The 22,102-nt window shown below is 38.2% G+C and overlaps 1 protein-coding gene across 6 annotated transcripts in view; it reads left to right on the forward strand.

Moving 5' to 3' along the window:
• The window catches only part of syt1a (synaptotagmin Ia), a 189,686-nt gene that overhangs the window by 76,501 nt on the left and 91,083 nt on the right, over window positions 1-22,102 (forward strand). For all 6 annotated transcript variants that reach the window (XM_056748126.1, XM_056748122.1, XM_056748125.1 and 3 more), the window contains one exon: window positions 10,621-10,699. The gene's annotated coding sequence lies outside the window, so the exon portion shown is untranslated. The remainder of the gene's footprint in view (window positions 1-10,620; window positions 10,700-22,102) is intronic.

Below are 22,102 nucleotides of genomic sequence, written 5' to 3' on the forward strand. Positions count from 1 at the left end.
AGCGCAATCAACACAAACTGCCTCTCTCCAGGCATAAACTGGTAAGGCAGGGTGCAGGCACACCTGTAAAGGCCCGCATTTAGAGATGAAAAGGAGACAGGTATCTGCAGGGCATCCACTCTCTATACTGACCGCCAGCATAAGGGTGCACATGAAAGTCTCTGCAGCTCATCTTTAGGACCCTGAGTGATGCTTTTAGTGGGCCTAGGTTTGCTTTCATCCTGCTTTTGGAAAGAGCATGGGAAAATTAACACGAACAGATTGAGCATATCAATCTTGAATGTTGAGTCTCTGTTTGTATTTATGGCGTTGTGTAAGTTTAATACGGCCTGAAATGAGTACAAGGAAACATATACTGTAATAATATGAAACACATAACGTTCGGTAAGAGTTCCCTTGAAACTTGGGTTAGTGGATGACACTATATTTAAGTTTATTGGACTATCAACAACAAACAATCCACCAGAAGAGTTTTTTTTCTTTCAAAGGACATAACACACTTGTTTTTTCTTTTATCAAAAATACCTACACATAATACATTACATACAAAAAATACAAACGCAATAATAGTAACTATAAAACCTCAAAATGTTGTCAAAATATAATGAATCTATATTTTTTTGATAAAAATGATTTCAAATTTGTTTAGATCAATCATTTATTATTGGTGTTGTTTGTTGAGATCTCTTGAAAGTGTAGAGGAATCATTGAAAATAATACATTTTGATACTGATAAAGTCACAATATCATTGATTGGTTTTAACCATATCACTAAGATATTTGCATGTATAGTCACATGTACTGTTCTGATCTTGGGCACATTAAGGACATGAATGAACAGGTGATACATATCAAAGTGGTTTGCTTACATCTTCTTTCTACTAGATGTTGATAAACAGCCACTTTCGTTATATGCACTTCACCACAAGGTTACATGTGGAGGAACAGATTCTGGTGTAGATAAGACACAAAATCAATGTATTTATTTCCTTTCTCCTATGGACCATTCACATCTCCCTCCTCATCTGTGGTCTCATCCAATAAGGCACCAATGTACAAAAAGGTAGCTGCTAGCTTCCAGACTACCAATGCCACTCATGCTATGCATGTGCAGTATGGGTCCATCCCTGCCGTCGCCATGGAGACCTCCTTACTGGCCTAATTGGAAAGGCTTGCCCACACACATACACAAATGCTTTAGAGGACTATTTTTGCGCACACGTTTGCACACAAAGCCATTATGCTCTATCACGCTCATGTAGGCATGTACGTCATGCACAGGTACATGCACATGCCATTATCCTGGCACCCATTAGTACCAAATTTGCTAAACTCTTCAGAAACTACCGGTGTATCTACTGATGTAATGCCTGTTAACTGAACCTTATCTGACTGACATTATCGCACAAACTCTGATCAATCTGCGAAGTTTGCTGTATTATCTGTTGGTGTTTGATGTTATGGCACATTTATCTCAGTCAGCTTTTTATGCACTGAGAGTCAGTGATGCCATCGAATTTCACAAAGCATTAATATGACGTACGGCTCCTCATTTGTGTAAACGAGAAGAGCTTTTGAATTGGCTGTGAAATTGGCCATGCAGCTGAGCCCTTTTCTCCCCAAACCCACGGATAATGATCGCTTAAGATGAAACGAGTGAGCAAAACATTGTCGAAAGCGGCCGGCTCCTGCTGCAATGCATTTACATATATTTTATGAAGGACACAACTATAAAAGAGCTGGTAATCTTGAACTTAAAAACCCACCTGTTCTGAAGCTGCAATTTTGCTGCAAGTTTTCAATGGTCTTTCGGGCTTTTTTTCTTTTCGTACTGTCTCTTTGGTTATAGTTTTTTTTCCCTAAAAATTAGATATAGGACTGTTCACTATGCCATCATACTTGATCAGCTTTCAAGCTCTTTTTACAACACTTTATATATATATATTGCTTACTGTATATATATATATATATATATATATATATATACACAGTATTTATCCATAGTGTTTTCCTAACCACACTTTACAATTGCTGGGCAAGCTCTGTAAGTTTATATGTGTTGTATACTAAGAGTCACTTCATAAAAAATTGAGACGCTATGAATTATCAGCATTGACAGGGAAAGTAGGTTGTATGAGAATATGCCATCCTTGGACATGAAAGAGCCCACTGTCAGACCAGTAAGGCGCAAAAGCTTGTCTTCCCAAATAACACCACCCCTCCTGGTCCACACAGAGTGTGTTGACACCCTTTGCCAGCCGACCAATCCACCAGAGAATATTTGACACCATCCTGCCTAATCCTCAGGATGTACTGCCTGAAAGGTATTTAGAAAAATATTCAGATGCAATGTTGCAGAGGCAGTATTGTGACCCAGAAGGGACCTGTTGGGCTTGGGAGGTGGGTGTGGTGGGTCAAAGAATCTAGAAGGAATGTAGGCGCCAAACTTGACTCAATTTAAGTAATTTGTTCCTGCTGAGCTTTGGTTGCTTTGGCAGTTACAATAGGCTGGAGTGTTGGAGCGATCTCCTCCCTGGTGAGCTTTCTGCCAGGTGGTTTGGAACCTGTAGTTACCCTGCCCTGTTCCAGCATCCCTTCCCTTTTAAACAGTTTAGTCTCTCTACAAAGAGACACTCTCTATAGTTTAGCTTGCATATGTTGTCCAGATGTTTACAATGCTACTGTAGCACCACAATATTAAAACATTTTAACAAAGTCTACATATTAATTTATTATAGTTGTTTGTGCAGATTTAGCTAAGATGTGAGAAAGTTCTTCAAAATCAATAACTGCCAAAAGCTAGCAACTAAGATTTTAACCAAGCAGTGATAGATGCAACGTATAGCTCATTTATATGCTCTGCCAGTCTTATCATTGTTTGTGAGAGTTTTCTAAACACCAATCGTTCATTCGAATGCACTCCATTTGTAAGCCTCCGCCACTTCTCTCTTGGAGGAAAGCATTAATTTGTCCTTAATGGATGCGGCTGAGTACTAAATCAGCGACACCTTTCATTGGATCATGTAACCAATAGAGACATGTACCTCACTCCATTTTCCTTGGGGTTTTGTTTCTCCTCCCACGCATATTTGGAGCTTTCTCACAACCCCACTAGTCTTGTGTGTCGCTGTTTACTAGTAATCTCCATGATCACACTGATGAATGAATTGCTGTTGATACCTGCTGTTTGTCGTGATCGGCCGTCTCTTATGTTTTTTGCCCCCCCACTGGGTTGAGAATGACTCATCACTAAGTACATCAACGCTCATCTTTATAAGGGGGAAAGCCTTGGTGATACTGCAATGCCAATCGTTATGTGTTCACAAAAAGGAGTTTATACTATCTTGAAGTATATGTAGCACTGTCCACAACGCCTGAAAAGACACAGTTTGATCATAGAAATGTGAATCACAGCAGCATTTTATTACTGCTTTTGTGGTTCACAAGGACAATGCTATTGAAAGGTCTTGTTGGATTAGAACAATAACTTAAAAGGGAATTACTCGTTGGGTTTTATGATGTTGATGGATAACTTTTTTTTAGTACTGGTAACAGTACTGGCATTCACTGTTTGAGTTTTTATTAATTGTTACCCCTTACACCTTATATCAAAAAGACCCGGGTACTAAAAGTATTGTGAATGCATTATATGTAGGATGTCTTCTAAAACTTTGCAAGTTTAAATAAGTGCATTCTGTGCTGTGTATGTTGTTTATAGAGGGAATGCATTGACGTCACTCTCCCACGTGAACACACCAGGACACACGCCCTTCAGTGTCAGGACATGTTCCCCCTGTGGTAAAAAACGCAGCAAAATGTCTGGTTTTAATATGAGAAACAAACAAACGGGGACTTAATCACGCAATTATTTGCTGAAATTAAAAGCAGTTGGACTAGATGGTGATCCATACCAGTTACAAATGAACCATGTGTCTTACAAAGGACACTGATATGTTGTGCGGAATAGTGTTTCCTGATAGTTTTTGTAATTTTCAGCCATTTTGCTAAGTGTTTTGCCTCTCAAGGGAATGTGTTTTGGCGTGTTCACATGGTGTTCATGTGGAAATAATGTTACGTGCATACCCTCTATTAATCCTTTATAGATGCACACATAAAGAGATGGCTGCTTCCTACTGCCTAACCAGCAATGATAGTATCCTAACTGTAATAGGACCTGATGAAGTACTGATTCAAACATTTTACTTGGGCAGCAACTCCGCATATAACACAAAAAGACTTGTTGAATTGAAAGTTGAATGGAACATCAGTTGTTTGATAAAAGCATGTTATTATGCTGATTATGTGATTCTGATAAAAATGCTGGAAAAAACACACATATGTTAACTTGAACAATATACACTTCCATTCAAAAGTTTTGCAGACTCATTCTTTATTTTATTCATTTTTAAATAATAGTAAACTTAAAATAATAGCGTAATTGTAGCTATAGAATGCCAGAGAATATATGTATTCAGTATAACAGTAGTGATGGAATTTCCATTCATTATGGGGCCTTGTTGGCTACTTTATCTTCATTATTTGGTTTCATATTTTAAAAAAGATGCATTTAATTTTTTAATGAAATGGCTATGTTGGCAAATAATTTTTTTGTCTATAATAGTAATTAATTTGTACTTTTTTTTACTTTTGAAAAGATTTTTAAGATCATGAGACACATGTGATTCAAGTGTTTTAAAACTCTCAAACATGTTGTGTATTTGTTAATAGACTAGTTTGAATGTAATTAAAGTTTATTTAAGGTCAGCTTATTCCAAGTGTTTTTTTTTCAGTTTTTTGTTGTGTTAAAAGTTAGCCATTGTCCTCTCTATGAAATATGTAAGCTATGACATTATTAAATTCTCTAACATTTCTAGCACCCTTTGCATTGGGAGCATGTCTATAAGGCTCTCAATTTGATGCCTGCCAATGTAGGCAGCTTACTTTGAACAGAGCATATGTGTACCAGAAAATCTATGCTTAACAGCGAGTGAGAGCGAGAGAGAAAATATTTGTCACCTTCCAAGGCTGAGTGTTTATCAGCTGATTACCAGAGACAATCCTGTGTTATTAATCGTAAACATGGAACAGCATCTTCCGTAGCTTTGCCACGAGGTCGCAATTTAACACAAACGTTTGGGTTTATAATTACTCACTCCAGGAGCCACCATTACAGCAGAGAGCCAGAGGATTGCAAATGTGTCACGACGGGATAAGTAATCCAGGCACGCCATGGCCGCCACAGAAATCACTTCTTAACCGGGTGCGGCGTGTCTCTTCTCCAGACTTATGATTCTTGCACAGCGGCACATCAAAGGAGAAAGGGGAGGGCAGCCTTGAGGAGAAAACAGATTTAAAAAGTCAAAGAAGAGAAATAGAAAGACTTGACACGCGAAAATAAACGGCACCTCACTGTTCTTATTTGCCATCCGTTCCTCCATCAAACCACTCACTTGGCTGCCTTCTGTGGATTTATCTTTCACCCTGTCCACATACACCATCACAACACAGACACACTGTGTTTTTAAGTGAAAAACTGAATATGGAGATTGGGAATTGGAATGGAAGAGAAAGGAAGCCTTGTCACACGAGAGTGGCATTCGGAAAAGATGGGAAGGGTTGTTATTCGTTGACAGTCAGCACCTAAAGAGTATCTCAAGTCAGAGAATAAAAAAGTCTCAATGGAAACCAGCAGGAGTGACACTACAAATGAACCGCCCTGTTCCAATATCAGATTGTCAAATAGCTGGAGATGCTGGGGACAATGCAAGAAAGAAGATAAGTCCTCCGAATCTGCTCACCGTGAGTGTTCCGGCAAGCATCTTTTATTACTTTCAGGCACATCAAACTCCTGCTGAAGAAGCGCATTCTATACAGTGTGTGTTTACATTGCAACGTCACCACGGAGGTCACCTCAGCATAATGAGTCGTCCGCAGAAGAGGCAGATGGCCCACTCTGGTCTCCCTCCTGCTGTGAAGGTCTTATGCTTCGGACACAGGCTTTAGAGGTCTGGGAAGGGAGGGATGGTTCCTAATCATTTCCGAAGCCGTTAGCCAGCTATTCTGCCGTGATTGCAGCATGATGTGTCAGGGCTGGTGCACACCGCTCATCCGACAATCACACCCTCGTCATTGCACTGACAACCTGCTCTGCTTCCCTCCAGGGGAACGCTGCCCAAGCTATTTCCAAACATAATGATCTGTTTCTTTTAGATGATATCTTCGGCTGTACTTTCGCATTTTGCTATGAGATTTTTCCTAATGATTGCAGACACGGAGGCATGTCATGTTCATAAGTTTTGAATTTACTGGCTATACTATTATTATAAAAGTATCACAAATGCAGCAACAGTGAAAGAAGGTGCATTTTCTACTGTTGAATTGTCAATGTAACATTATAAAACTTTGCTTAGTAACTCAAGTTTCAAGGCTTGCTTTGTTGTTGACAGTCAAATTATTTGTTAGAGACTTATTTTTGACACACTACATAGGATACTTATGCATACTACTAATGTCAAATCTGCTAATGTCAAGAATGAGGATGATCAGTTATTTCAGTAATAATCATCATCATTATGATCATAATAGTGTTGTCAAATCAATTATTCATGATTAATCGATTCCAAAATAAATGTTTGTGTTCATATGATATATATGTACATGCATGCATATTAACATATATAAATTAATGCACACACATCATTTTTTTAACATAAATATTTAGACATTCATATTTGTAAATAATTTACATTGTATGTATATATATATTACTCATATTTCTTAAATGCATACATGTATGTCTGTGTATTTATATACATATGAATACAAATATACATGCCACACATACATATATTATATTATGCTAATAAATATTCAAATGTGTTTATTGGATAAACCCCTTGCGTTTTCAAGAAGGTGCTTATATAAATTGATTTGACTGCACAAAATAAAGATAGTGTTCTGTTGTTTGTTGTTGTTATTATTATATACCCTTTTGATCATCATATGAAGTTTCTCTTGCCATCTTTTCACTTACCTAAATGGTAGAATATTTTGGAATTTCCATCTATATAATGGACACATGGTTTATACTGTCTTATATTTTTGTCAAAATGTATTATATTGAAAGGAAGCTGAGTTTTGCTACCAATCTTATTGAACACATACAGTAAGTGTCCATTTTGTCTAGACAGAAAACTCACAAAGTGTTATTTTAGGGTCTCTATCATGTCCTACCAAAATTAACTTGGTGAAAAGCCATTGTTTAAACAATCTCTAGGAACTTGTTTAGGATGTGACTGTACTACATGGGTATACATAAACACCAATAGACATAACTGGGTCTTTGGTGTCTGCCTGGATATTCATCAAAGGGATGCCTGTCACAATTGTCAATGGGGAGTCACATGGTGTCAGCGTGTTCTAGAGCTCAAAGCTCAAAATTCATTACAATAACAATATATCCAATGTCATACACACTACAGCTCCTACACAGCTTTTAATAAAAAAACACTGAGTTGATTTCTCCATGTCATTCACTTGTTGCTGCTTATTGGGACATGACAGCAATTAAAAGACATGGATTGCATTTAATCCCCTTTTCTCTGTCCTGAAACCCAGGGATGGGAAATGTCAAGGTGCCATCTGCAGATGTTGCGCTGGGTGGCTTCGTGATCATGTAAACATGTTCTGGCTGCTTGTATACTAACATCATTTTAATTTGGATTGTCATATTAACATCACTGATGTTTCCAAAGCTGCTGTCAACTTGTGTAGGTATTGAAAAAGTTGACTTTAGAGAAGAAATGATTAATAAACCTTTTGGCATTGTCAAATATTTTAGCTTTAGGGAAATCTTTTACCTTAAAGTCACCATGAAATTGAAGTTGCAATTGACTGTATCGTGGCGTATATCCGAGTGAAACGGCTTCCAAAATTAGGCCGGGCTTTATTTAGTTGATTTGTTGCAAGTCGGGCTGAAAATGCCTGGCCATTGGACAGTGGGTATAGTCCTACCTTTTTTTGTGGTGAAGAGTTGTTGTAAAAAGGGGGAGAGGTGCTTTATGTTTTTGATTAAAGATTACAAGTGCTTATAAGATTTGAAAAAATAATGGTGTGCACAGATACAGTAAATAATTTATAATAATCACTGCAACAATGTTTCCTGTTTGATTTCATGGTGACTTTAAACAAAAATTAACTAAAACATTATATGGCATAAAAAGGACTTACAAATGAAAGAAAAAATTTCAAGCAAGGAACAACCAAATAATGTGTTCAACACTGTAAATTGGAGAAATATTATGCTTGTTATTACGGTATTGTATCAAATCATTAGCATGCATGCAACACTGTAGAGTTTGTATGGGGTGGGGATGAAATGATCCGATCACAAAAAGGTAATGAAACGGTGAAATACATTATGCTTTTTAGATCAGCGTTACAAATTAGATTAAAGGTGGTTTTGCAAACTTACTTTACTAAATAAAAGTAGCTAAAGCAGAATACATTTATCAATACTCAAAAGATTCAAATGCAGGGCCGGACGAAATAGTGTTTCATATGGAACCAGTGAAGAAAAAGTGACCTTAGTGATGGAAGTTAACAGGAAGAGGCAAAGAGGATGAATAATAATTCATTGTTTTATGGTAACAACTGTATAACAACCCCCCCCCAAAAAAACCCCACAAAATGTAATAAATTATCTGTAGACAAACCGGTAATATGGACAGTCATTGTTCCGCCCTCATGTTGAGGATTTAGAGGCTTGCCGGTAGGAGCTGTCAAATTGCTGGCGCATCATTGATTGTTGGGCAGGGATGCTGGGCATTCTCATGCTTATAGCCTCTGCATTATACTGGATGATTTACACACCGAAGCAGCTGTTCCTTCTGGCAGCAGTTCAGACCTCACATAAGTAGTTTCAAAGCAACACTAATGGACTCAAAGCTGGAACATGACCACAGCCAGCCAAATGGGACAAGTGAAATCGAAAGCACACCGCAGACCGCCGGTCAACATCAGTGACTTTGATACACAAATCACTTTTCCAATGCACAGCTATTTTTCCATATTTATTCACAGCATTTTTCTTTTTTGTAAGAGCATTGTGTTGTTTTTATAGGAATGAGGTTTTACAGATTCATGTCTTATTATAAAACCATTTTCAAACATGTTGGCAAGTCTCCAAAATGCAAATGAAGTGCTTTTTGTTGATACAAAGGGAAATGGTTTGGTAGACCTTTGCATTTTTGTCCCCTTGCCAGCAAGTGTTTATTTGACTGATAAATAGCCTGGGTTCTATATGAAGAGCCATTGTTTGCTTTTTTATTTTCCTATGCGATTGTCTATCCAAGCATTCCCTTCCAACACCTGCCAGTCTAAAGTAATAGCTTTTAATCTGTGCATCAAAGCTCAGACAGATAAAGAGCCTCGGAGGAGAAACGATATGGATGAGAAATTTAGTTTATCCCTCTCTCGCGCTCTCTCTCTCTCATATTAGCTTTTGCTAAAAGCACACCATGTTTACAACCAGGCTTCTCTTCGACAACGACAAATCACATTTTTATTTTCACATGAAAAATTAGACAACGATAATGCCTGCGTGAGCTTGTCCATATGCATACTTTAAATAGCCACCTTAGCAATCTGCTCTGCCTGGCAGCCACATGCTGTCTGCTGAGTAGCACAATACATCTAGTATTCAAACAGAGCTCTTTAATAATCTGGAGATGGAGAGATGTTGTGTTTAAAAATAATTAATACAACTAAAATTGAAAAATCTGTCGTTTAGTTAATAGAAAAGAACTCAAAACAATGATTTTGGTTGTTTTGAAAAATGACAGACATGCTGTTTTATATGTAAAAATACTTAAACAGAGAAGTTTTCCTTGGTTTACACTACCTTTGGACGCTTTGGACGCAATGACACGGTGCACCTATGGCGTTCAGATCCCCAGCTGCTGTCTGTCCTGCGTCAACAGCACATAATGCACTTCTACAAGCTTGCAAATGAACACGCAGAACGTCAGCTGTGAAACCAGCCCGTCGATACCGAACTCCCCTTCCCCACTGAGAGAGTTAGGTTACCCCGCTGATTGGAAAATCAACAGGAGGAAATGACACTGGCTTTATGGGTTATTTCTTAATGCTTGCATTTGAGTCTATTGATTGCACCATGAGAATACCCATGGCTATTTCGGAGAATTATGTCGAACAGTTTAAGTAGAACTCGGCCTACGTTGTGACTCAAATCTTTAAAACAATTTTTGTCAAATCAGAGACACAGTGTGAACGTCATGGACTATTCATTAAAAGATCCGTTTGAATGCTAAGCATGCCGAAATGAAAGCCCCTGCCTATTCTTCAGACCATCTAAAATACGCTGATTAACATTTGAAACATATGTTTTCATTGTCAGGGATTTGTAATTGTTATTATAAGAAAATCTTGGGAAACAGATTTTAAAATGCAGTCTTATTTCAATTTCGAATGACAAGAAGTAGCTTCCAGGGCATATGACCAAAATGGCTGACGGATGGACTGAATTCCAGAGTTTTCTATTCGATACAACTGAGAGAATGTTATGCGTTTTGGCTGACCTCTTTATTTTCTTTTTTTTAGATCGAAAGAACGCTTTTCCCCGTGACTTCAGGAAGAGAGTCCGAGACCAGCATTAGCAGCCAGCTACCGTGAGTTAAAGGTTAGTCTTTGTCCTGTGGCTTCAAAGACCAGACGTACACACACACACAGGCAAGCTTGCATCCGTTTGGTTTCATTAGAAATGCCAGGGGGCTGGAGGGGCTCCCTGTCCATTCACAGCCAAACACCTGCAGAGCTTTCATCCCCTATCTGGACACTCAGTCTTTATCACCTGCCAACCGGCCAAACGGCCAAACAACACACACAGCGTCTAAACACAACATGCACGCCTCATGCACTGCTAACTTAAATGGTGCCATGCAAAAGCACAACGCTTTCTGTAGACCACAACCGTTATCTGTATATTTTAAATCGTTTCAATGGTTTCTGTTTTAATAGCAAGCCTAATTTTTTGTTGCTAGTATAAAACCATGAGAAACTGTGCTTCTGCTTTAAACAATGTTAGAAGCTCCATTGCCATCCCTGCTGATATTAACTCTTTCCCTGCCTTTTAAATAATTTTAGCAAAATTTTGATGACAACATTTTCAGAATATTTTCTTTTATTAACACACAATATGTCAGATGAGAGAATGTGGTGTAGGTTTCCTCAAAAACACAGTTAAGCAAACATTAGTTTTTTTGGCAAAACTTTGCCTACAATGGTGCTGTTTTTGAATCCGTAATTTCTGTACTCTTTGAGAAGATGGGTAACAACGTCCCTTAATGTATAACAGTAAAAACACGTTTTGCCAGAAGTGTCCGCCATTGGCAGGGAAGCGCTGTCTCACAAATGACGAAAAATTCTAAAATTGACGGGCAGGAAAAGAGTAAAAATTGGGTTTAAAAATAGTATACAGTAAATGAGGTCCAGAATGTTTTGTGATTGCATCATGCAAATGAAACCACATGTAACCACATTTCATTTATGGTTAAATCTGATCAGATGCATCCTGGGCAATAAAGGACAGCTTTTATACCCGTCATTCAATCATCATGCAAAAACAAGCAGATTAAACAATCCAGCCCAATAGTTTGCAACAGCCAAACATAAACATGGTCAAGATATCAGAGTACAAACCTTCTCATGAACATTTTTGTTTGCCTGACGTTGATGACACAGTGGTTTGTTAGAAAACAATGAGAATTCTATGTTTGTCACATTGTGGTTTTGCAATATATAAATTTATAATATGTGATCTTTATATATAGCCCCATCAAAGTTGATTCTCAGTTGGTCAGAGGAGATGAATTTGGGTCACATATTACCACCAGGTGTAAAGTAGTCTGTGTTACCTGACAAATTGCTACTGGATCACCGAGACAAATTGTAAAAGCAGATGTAAGCACAGCATCAGATTTTTTTCTGATGTTATGCTTATTTACTTTTGTAATGACATGACCAAGTTCTAACTATAGTTTAGGTATTTTTTGGTAGAAAATGTGATTAGTTTAGAATAGTAATTTTTACTATCTGTTCCAGACAACACTCACACACACCAAGAGCTCTACCTCATTCGAAAACCATATTTCGCGTCACTGAACAAATCAATAGATTTTCCAAATAACATAAATTCAATGTGTCTGTCATTCTGTCATATATCAAAAGCTATAACACAATTTCTAGACAGCATCTTTGCTATCATGTGGGAGGGGCTGAAGTGAGCAGATCTATGTGACTTGTGCTGTCCGTTTCCCCTTCATGGGTTTAAGAGTTTGACTAATGCAATATTGATTTTACTCTCTGGATGGAGAAGACACAAACACACCTCATTGAAATATGGATAAAGTCAAGCCGCCGGGTAAAATATAAAACTCTTTAGGGGTGGTGAAAGTCAACATTAAGCTGGGTTTTACCCTTTAGGACCAGAGCATGATAACAAATCCAAATGCTTTTTATTGACGAAGGATATAAGTGATATTTTTTTCGAATCCCACGGTAAAGCCGCTTAATCTGAACATTTCTGATTCTCTTCTTTCAGTGCGATTCTGAATAGTGTGCTGTCCTTCTGAGGTTCGAATTGAGCTAAGATTTTACTAACAAAATTCCCTCACAACCAACAAGGACACCCTCAGACTGTGAACGTTAGAAAAGGAGAACTCAGACACTGACATCTTAAAGAAACGGTTGAAAGAACGATGCCATTGGAAGGTTCTAGATTAAATTCTAAATGTCTACTTGTCTCACACAGTGTTCACACAGTGATCGAAATTCTGTCATCATTTATTTACCCTCAAAATCTGAATATGACCACAAAAGAAGATTTTTTGAGGACTGTTATGTGGTTTCGTCCATGCAGTTAAAGTCAATGGGGTCCAGCGTTGTATGGGTCCCAACATTCCTCAAAACATCTTCTTATGTGTTCTCCAGAAAAAAGAAAACAGTACAGGTTTGAAATGACACGAGGGAGAGTAAATGCTGTGAATTATCTCTTTTATCTTGTTAACGCTAAATGTATTTCTTTTTTTTGTTGTGAACCATCTACGTAACAGCCCCGGTTTCGATTGCAACAAAACACTCCTGCGATGCTTAGAAGAACCTACAGCAGGGCCTTTTGGGGAGGAATTGTGTTTGATTCGGCGTTTGTTAAAGTGCCATTTTGTTTTTTGAGCGCAAGGGGCTCCGCACCTCTAGGCAAGTGCGGAAGGACTCGGCGCACAGGCACAGAGCAGGATTGCCGCGAACAGTCCAATTTTTCATCCTTATTGGTCATGACATATCCAAAGTGGCAGAGCGTAGGTTTGGTGGATGCTTTGACTGGGCAGGGTACTCTCACACAACCTGATTTGTTCCTGCAGGGTCTTCTGCACAGCCGTGACAAACTATGCAATTCACTGCAGGCTATTACAACCAATGAGTTTGAATAGAAGAGACTGCAGGTGGTCCCATATTTTCTTATTATGTATTTTCTGTGTCTGTTACATTGCATTGTATAGCTTTGCTGTAGAATACACAAGTCTTGTTCACTCACTCTTTATTATAAGGAAGTTCCTTTAGAGGAATATAAGCAACCTAGTTTGAGAGACTCCACACGCATTGTTGTCTATTAAGAATCTTCCATTTTCAAGGGTGTCTGCAATGTGACTGAGAAAGAATCCATAAACGTGTTTGAGTACCATGGCTTACAATATCTATTCAAACCCAGCACGCTCTATTACGCATGGTGCACGCCGATGTGTCGTGTTATAATTACTGCCGAAGAACTAATTAAAACCAAGAAACATTCTCAGACGAGTCAGACAGTGGCGGAGCTACACTTTAAAAACAGGGGTGGCAAAGGGGTGTCAAGGTAAAAATAAATTATTTTCCACAAAATGTATAAAGTTTAATAAAGTTGTTTATTTTCCAAAATGTACACAATTATATATGTATTAAGTATACAGCAAAAATAGAACAACAAGTATTCAAAGTGCTCCTTGGACTAATCAAGTCCAAGAGAAAAAAATGAGGTAAACTTGGACCTGTCAAAACAAGGCAGGAGTAGGCAGTTGTACACATTCAAACATGTACTACAAGAATAATAGTAGAACAACAATACAAAAAAAACATAGAGCCCTTTAACACTGACTCTAATGATAAACTTCAATAGGTGTACCAGGTATAACCTGCATCTACCCATGGTATGGCACCACCAAGTTCACAAATACAAACATTCAGATTCAGAACAGCATAATTCTGCGGTTGTGGTGAGATGAAGCAAAATGTTTTACACACCTCATGAAGAAACCATAATGTGGAACAATTTGCTTGTTATTATTTACCATGAGTACACCGTTACTAATAATACAAATACTAAAGTAATACATGACGACAAAATCTGAGTATATTGAGGTCTAGCCTATTTGACAAAACAAGGAAAATTGCTTAAAGACATCTAGACATGTTATGTTAAGTAAGGGATAATGTATAGCGAGGCGGTTGTTATAGCGAATACAACACCGACAGGCTGTTTAGGAGCCCGGCGTGAAGCGGAGGGTATTCGCTATAACAACAGCCTCGCTATACATTATCCCGCTTATTACATGGCTACCTACCAAATAAATAAATAATTTGACACAACATATTGATTTAAAAGGGAGTTTATTGATTTAAAAACTATTTATATTGCTTCCGCGAAAGAAAATAGTCCGTTCGGTCTCTACTGCTAGAATCCTGCGTCCATGGCAACGCTCTGTTTTTCATGACAACGGTCTGTTATACTAAGATTAGTGCTGCATTACACGTGCCAATATGAATAAGCCTACCTAATGTCTGTGATTGTTGCTGAACATTTGCTAACGACACGTTTTAAGCATATTCACGCAGGCGTGACAGTATTAGTCAGTCAGTTTCACGACTAGTAATGCTCATGAAGTATTAATGCTAAGCACTAAAGTGCAACGTCTCCCTTACTTCCCGTTAAAACACTACTTCGTTTAATTTAATACCAATAAAAGCCGTATATACCAGCAAAATGCTCTTCATCGATCCCGTGTGCTGTCGGCGTTGTTTTGGAGCCGTTTGGAGCACGTCACGAAGGTGCTGCGTGTCAGCTTAACCAATGAAAAGTGTAGCAGAAATAGCACGCTGCGGCTGCACGCTTGTGCGTGCTGCGTAAGGATGCATTCACGTCCGCTGGGAGATTTGGGAAATGTTCGTAAAAATCTAACAGTGTAATGTTTTCAGCGGGGTGGCAACAGGGGTGGCAAGGACTTCGTATGGGGTGGCAATTGCCACCCCAACTAGCCCTCTGGCTCCGCCACTGGAGTCAGAATTGGAGTTTCTTAAAAAACGTACTTCTTGATAACTTGCGCTCGGGTTTGTGTGCATCCCGTCGTTTGTCATCCTGGACCAAAGTCAGATCTGTGTAAATGAAAGGCTAGGGCAGGTGGAACATCTTTCACATGATGTTAACACAGTTCATCCGTCTTCCTCAATAACCCCAATAACCATCTGCCTTAGAGACAGAAGCTACCTCCCAACCCTCCTGTCTTCACGCATTTGAATCTCACACAGTATAACGTTGCATAATAAACCACCGGCTCTTGCTGTATAGAACAACACCCTAACATACATTCCAGATGCTTTGCATGCAGACTTACAAAGGAAGGATATGATTGTAAAAATACTATATGTACATGAAGCTTTGAGAAACTTAAATAAGAGAAGTGTCCGCAATTTTACTGTATTTTACAGTAAATCACAATATTCAATGAGGAAAAAACTGTAGGGCAGATATTGAATTGAAGTGTGTATTTAGGGTCACTAATAGTAAAAAAATTTAAACTTAAAAATCAGCAAAGGCAAGCCTTATTGTTCCCTTCAGCTAAGGCTGGGCGGTATAATCTGCACCTGCATATAAAAAAGCTAATTCTCACCATGTATTACAAAAGTCTGATGGCTTTGTAAAGCTGTAATTTGTTTTTATAAAGTTTAACTTTAGAAGAACCAAGGTGAAATTTACGTCGAAACGCGCAATGATGCTCGCCGCGTGAGCGCTTTGACTTGAGCACTTTTGACATGTGTGGAGTCACCAAAGACTCACAGTGCAAAGACAAGCGCAAGAATAAACAAGAGAGAGAGAGTCGCAACACAATAAAAATGCTCATCTAATAGAGATTGAAGAGCGATAAAGACCTACATTACCGACCCATGAACACTAGTTGATAATACCTGTCATATGCTGTACTCTCATTGTTTTTGCATATATTCATACTGTATACATATGATTTAGCCCGTAGATAAACCTTAATAAATAATAAATCGGTTAATCAGAACTTAATCAGATATCTTTAGTACATTTTCAGAATTTGCACACATTTTAACTAGGGTGAGCATTTAAATGAACTGTAATAAATAAATAAAGTAAATCAATCTAACAAAAATTTGGTATAAAATATAATATTATAATCGGATATTGTTACCATGAAATATATAGTTACCGTGAAATAAAATGATTCATTCCGTGAAATAGATTTTAGGATAATCCGCCCACCCCTACATTCAGGAATGATCCATTTAATTGTTTGGTTATGCATGTTTTCTTTAATCACACAACTGCTGCGTTTTACAAGGAATCTATCGATGTCCCATTGCTGTGGGACAGGGAAATCCGTTTAGGCATCGTGATGAATTACCAAAGTCCAGTCATGTTGTTGGGTCATTCATTTACTTAATTCTGAAATCTGGAAAGTAAATGCTAAAATGCTCTGTTTTCTTGCACACATGTCACCGTGGGGATTCTGTGTATGGGTTACCGGCCACTTCTTTGCCTTTTGTTTTACAAAGGCCTTGATTAAAAGGAAATTCAATGTATGCTGTGAATCCAGCATAGACACGGACTACAAGCAGGTAGCTCTAATCATCTTGGGTTGACAGGCAATTAAAGGCATGACATGCATCTCAATGCTGTTGTCAGCCAAAGAGAATATAAAGAGGCTTTCCAGTCCAACACCATTATTGGTTTAGAAATTGGCATATCTGAAAGTACACAGCACGAGTGAATATTGCAGCTAAAGAAGTCCATTGTTCATGATTGTGGGAATTTGTGATCAGTGCTGTTATTTGAAAGCAAAATTGCAATGTGCTATTATTGCTATTTTTTATTGTTTTTTTGTTTTTTGCTATTTTATTTGATACAACTATACAGGCAGGGTGGACCGTTTAGACGACCATTGTGTTTAGTCATTACATTGCATTACAGTGCATTCCATACCGTATAAAGTTTTATTTTCTGTGCTTTGCAAAAAGGGCAATTGAGCGTGTTGTACAGTACAAACAATATTACCCTCTCTCTTCCTGTTTCATCTCAGTGCGACACTTTCAATAAAAAAATTGCTTTACTTTGATGCAACTTAATGCATTTTTCAGGCCCACTCTTTTTCTGAGGCCTTCAAACTACTTACGCTTTGATGAACGTCACTATGAAATAATGTTTTTAGAGCCATCTACTTCAAGGCTACAGGTGGAGTCACAATTGCAGCCTATCTTGAGGGGGCTGATTCTAAAACACACTTTGGACAAAATGTACTTAATAGTGCAGCGGCTTGATGATCTAAAATCAGACCCTTGATAACTATATTAAATATATTCTATTGTATATCTATTAGATATATTAAATATGTGTTCTCTAAAGCCGACCTCATATTCAGCCCATAGTCCACAGAGTGAGCCCCTTCTTTGAGACCTTTCTCATGACTGTTTCTATGTTTGTTTGCATTCTATATGATTTTGCAATAACAAGTTTGAGTGATGCTGAGTCACAGAGCCCCAGGGCACTTTTACAGCCCACTGTTGTCATGCTATAAACTGCATGTTAAATATGAGAAATGTTCTGTTGCTCAACTGCCACTTGTGAGTAAAATTTGTAGGGAATAGATATGTGTTGTATTCTTCAATTGCAAAATTTTGGCTAAAATATGTCTGCTTAATACTAAAATGTACTTGGGAAGTGGCAAACAAGGCTAGTGCTAAGGAAGGGTCCAGAACAGAACTCTTAGTTTAATTCACAATTTGGCAGCATTTACTAGCACACGTTGGTTGATGCGTACGTCCTTAAACCTGCAGTGGCTTGTATCCTGGTGTTCCTTGTAAGCCTGACAATTAGTGGCCCTGGGGAACTGGCCCCATTGTCCTTGACTCGAATCCGTTCTTTTTCTTGACTAATAATTGGCTCATGGAAAAAGGAGTTTACATTACATTTACTCGTTTGAAAAAATAAAATGGTCTGCGTAGATAGTCATGTGGGCAGCACATTGACATGTTGTGCTATAGTGCTGCTGGGCAACCCAAGTTCAAGTCCTGGCTCGTAATCCTTCCCCAACTCCAGTTTCCCTCCCTCACCCCTAAGATTATCCTATTAAATAAAGCCAAAAATAACCTTAAATATAATAAAAATAGTTATAATAGAGTGTTTTGTAAAGAAGTAATGGTAGCTCTAATGATGTGTATAATCAACAGGCCTCCCTTTGCAAACGTGTTTTCCATTTGTGGAGTTCTCTTGGTCTGAGGTCAGCTAGGTCAAGATGGGGCTATGAAGAACTTCTAATTACTCATCCTGAGTGGAATAGCCAATAAGGCAACTCTAGTAGACATTAAATCACAGCAGTTCACTCCAACTCTCTGATGCCCCCATTAAATTTATCCCTGTGGGAATTGCTTTCTCACTCTTCCAGACGCGGTCTACCTCTCTAATGCGAAAAGAGCACCGGTGTTTACCGGATGCTGGTGAACAACGAAACACTACTGAATCTAGATATTTAAAGAATTAAGCTTTCATCAACTATTAGCTTTGTGTTGTGGTCCACCCTGAGCTGCAGCATTGTTATTATTTATTTGTATCTTCAGTTATCTTGCAAAGTAGAGATGACTTTATAAACGTTTTCCATGGAAGAGAATGAATAGTATGTGTTTCGCTAGTCCACATTTCTCTAGCGATGCCAACGTCTTGGGTTTGATTCATACGGAAATAGTTTTGCTTTTTAAACATTGTTATGGTTATGTAACAGCTAGACCAGCACCAAACAAGCACAAGGCTAGCAAAAGCATCCCCTGAATGTGCAACAAGAAATCCTCATGTATGAAATCTGGATTTGTAACAGCAAAACAACAGCATCTGGTTCTCCAGCCTCCCCAGTATGACGAGTTCTGCATTAGCTATGCAATAGGAGCCAAGGATGGGATGTGTGGAGTATGATTACAATGGACATCCTGGACGTTCCCACTCTCACACTTCATTACCATTCCAACATCTGCAGCATGTCCTCCTCTACCGTCAGACACAATGGCCTCCACAGGTGTCGGGAAGAAGTGGTGCGCATGCATCTACATGGGCAGCATTTGCAAGTGACAACTCTGAAATGAACACCTGCGTTCACCAAAGAAAGCAAGGAGGTGCCCGGGCATTAAGAGAAAGATAGACACGGCAGCGAGGAATAATGAAAATAAAGATGTTTCGTTCGAGTATGGCAGGTTGACGCTCCTGGCAAACAGGAGGCATAATTAAACTATCAGAAGTAATTAAGGATAGTTTCTCTACCTAAAACGCATTTAGAATCTCCTGCATGTATCTGCTCCACAGCCCCACGCAAACACTCAATCAAATCAGCTCATTTTAAACTGATTATAATTTGTCTAGTTTTGCCAGTTTTGCAAAGATGTCTTACAAGACCAAGTTTAACAAGCGTATAAATGTATTTCGTTGTAATGCGACGCAGCACCGCTTTATGAAACTCATTTAATTTTGTTCTTGTCTTTGAGTAGGTGAATACGTGAATACAGATTTAAAGGGTATGTTTAAAAAAGGCTCCATTGCCACTGAGGTCTTATTGGGTGTATTGGGTAAGAAACTCAAATATTCTGTAGCATATAAAAGTTGAGAATAGGCAAAGAATGAAAACAGCAGCACTCGCATTAATGATGCTCAATGGGTGCGTGTAGTTTTCACAGCTTTAAGTACCCTTGACCTTTTGTTTGGCTGAGAGCCCCCTCTTGTTCAGGAGACATACTTTGATCAAGACCATTCCTTCTCTCCTTTCCATGCGCACACTCTTTCTCAATACATTTTTCTCTAGTTGGACACACAATTTTAAGGAGTGTTATTTTTCAAGGAGACACTCCTGTTTGTTGTATTTATATTCAAGGGTAGGTAAGGTTCTGTAAAGGGCAGGGGGATATTGTTCGTTTTGAAAGGCATTTCAACAGTGGATGGTTTTCTTGAAGATGGATGCATACATCTGAATCTATTAGTATAACATTTAGAAAGTTGTACGTTTCCTTTATATCCTTATGATCCCTTTTCCCTTTGGCATTGATCGAACGCTTAGTGGTAATTTGTGTGTATAACACAAAAACATATGGGGGTCCGAGTTAATGATGTTGCGGCAATGTCCACGTTAATGAACTCTACAAATATTTGCTATTTTTGTAAGAAATAGGTCATTTCACTTCAGAACCATGTGTATTCTCTATGTAAAGTCTAAACTTAGCCCGTTCATTTGCGGCCTGGGAATTTAACTGGCAAGTGCTATCAAAGTGCATGTCCTAAATCTGCAATTATAGTGAGCATTCAATGATACAAACCATTTCGGCTTGCCCGATACCTTTGCTAGCAACACAAATAGCACTTTACTTATCACGTATTCTCTGAAAATAGGCTTACATCATCAGACCAGCTGATATTAATCTGATGGATTCTATACTCATGTGTATACACTTTGAATAAGTAAAGATAAATAGAACATTAGATTTACTGAACTTTTTTTGTGGGTTTGTTATGATTAGATTGACTAGGCAGACTACGTTTGACTTTCAATGTTGTGTTGTTTTATCTTGCACCATTCTCTTTCTTCATTTCTTTCTCTTTCTAATATAAGAAGAGTTACTGAGTTGGCACTCATTGTGGTTAGCAGGTGTAAGTGAGCTGTATGTTCCTGCTTTACCTCATTATTGTGGCAGCTGAGAGCTCCATTCTTAATTTATTTTTCTGCGCTTAAGCAGACCCTCCACTGCACATCTGAGATTATTGTATTAAGTACTCTTCTCTATGCCATTTTTTCAAATCTGTTTACCATGCCGAGCACTGGCAATCGCAGAGAAAATGAGCTGATGTCAAAGTAGCACTCCCATAAGAAATTGCATCGATGGTAAGTTGGGAACAAGGAAAGCTTATAAAATAAGGAGTGTAATAGTAGTCTACTACAGTGGTGGTATAAGATGATAATACCATTTTACCGAATGATTATGGGTAATATTAAAGTTTCAGTATGCAATTTTCACTGCTAGAGATTGCAAAACCATAACAAAGGTATATAATTTGTTGATGTGAAGGAGCGTGAAATGTTGGAAGTGGCATGCAAGATGCCTCAACTACTACAGCCACGCATTTTTTGCCCTCAATTGGCGTGTGACATCAAAGAATCGTGTAAGCGACTCGACTATACTGCTTTTGAATCCCTCCTGCAATACTTTGATTGCGTTAAATTAGATTTTGACACAAAAATTTAACTTTTAACATTGTAACTTTAATACTTTCAATTAAAAAGTGGGGTGGTCATATATATTCAACTTAATTGGTTAAAATATTGGTTGAATTAACTGAACAATTGTCTTATAAATGTACACTCTAGAGAATGCTGGGTTATTTTCAACCCAGCATTGGGTCAAAAGGGACAAACTGTTGGGTTAAATCGACCCTGCAAATGGTTTATATTTTACCCAACAATGGGTTAAAACAGTCCAGCATTTTGGGTTGGAACGAGCATATGAAGAGCTCTTTTTCAAAACATACAAATCCATCCTTTTTTTCCAAAAAAATTTGGTTTATTTCTTTTTAAAAACAAACAATGAAAGCATGAAATATTGATGGAGCAGTGAATAGGTTTAGTACACAGCAAAATGGCATGTCAAACTCATTTTTTTTTTGTTTGGCGCTTAATGCGTTTTGGAAAAGAGCTCTTCATATGTTAATTTACAACCCTACAGTTGG

Source organism: Triplophysa dalaica, chromosome 5 (assembly GCF_015846415.1).
Source record: "Triplophysa dalaica isolate WHDGS20190420 chromosome 5, ASM1584641v1, whole genome shotgun sequence".
In the NCBI taxonomy this organism is placed as follows: Eukaryota; Metazoa; Chordata; class Actinopteri; order Cypriniformes; family Nemacheilidae; genus Triplophysa; species Triplophysa dalaica.